General features: G+C 39.8%; 1 protein-coding gene across 4 annotated transcripts in view; it reads left to right on the top strand.

Moving 5' to 3' along the window:
* Positions 1 to 488, top strand: part of LOC111865559 (insulin-like growth factor-binding protein complex acid labile subunit) — an 18,973-nt gene that overhangs the window by 8,119 nt on the left and 10,366 nt on the right. The window lies entirely within an intron of this gene.

Raw genomic sequence — 488 nt, forward strand, 5'->3', positions numbered from 1 at the left:
CAGTTTGATTTATAATATTGCGATCGAAATTCTGTTCGCGATCCTAGGATATAGAGCTTTAAGCGTGGGATATCCGCTGCTTTTCTGTTCCTCTTACTCTCTCGGCATTTTTCGGAAGAGGCTTTGGAAAACCATGCAATTTTTCTGAAGAAACTGAAGAGAACCACAGACCTCCACTCTAGAATCGAAAACGAAACCCTCCGACAGCGATATTCAGCCCCTATATTTTGACTTACTAAATCCATGAAGGGGAGTTTTTCTTCAGAAGTCATCCAACAGGACAAGAAAGTCCACTTGCTTTTCGCATGCGCAGATACACTCCCATTGTCAAAAAATCCCGCCAATGGACCCTATCCTAAATCAGACAGATCCAATTCACTCTTACATCCAATTTCTTTAAGATTCACTGTACTATTGTTCTCTCAGCTCAAAGTTCCAAATTCTAAATCTCGTATATTTTCCGTTGCTTAGATCGATGAAAAAAAAAA

Source organism: Cryptotermes secundus, unplaced genomic scaffold (assembly GCF_002891405.2).
Source record: "Cryptotermes secundus unplaced genomic scaffold, Csec_1.0 scaffold836, whole genome shotgun sequence".
Taxonomy (NCBI): Eukaryota; Metazoa; Arthropoda; class Insecta; order Blattodea; family Kalotermitidae; genus Cryptotermes; species Cryptotermes secundus.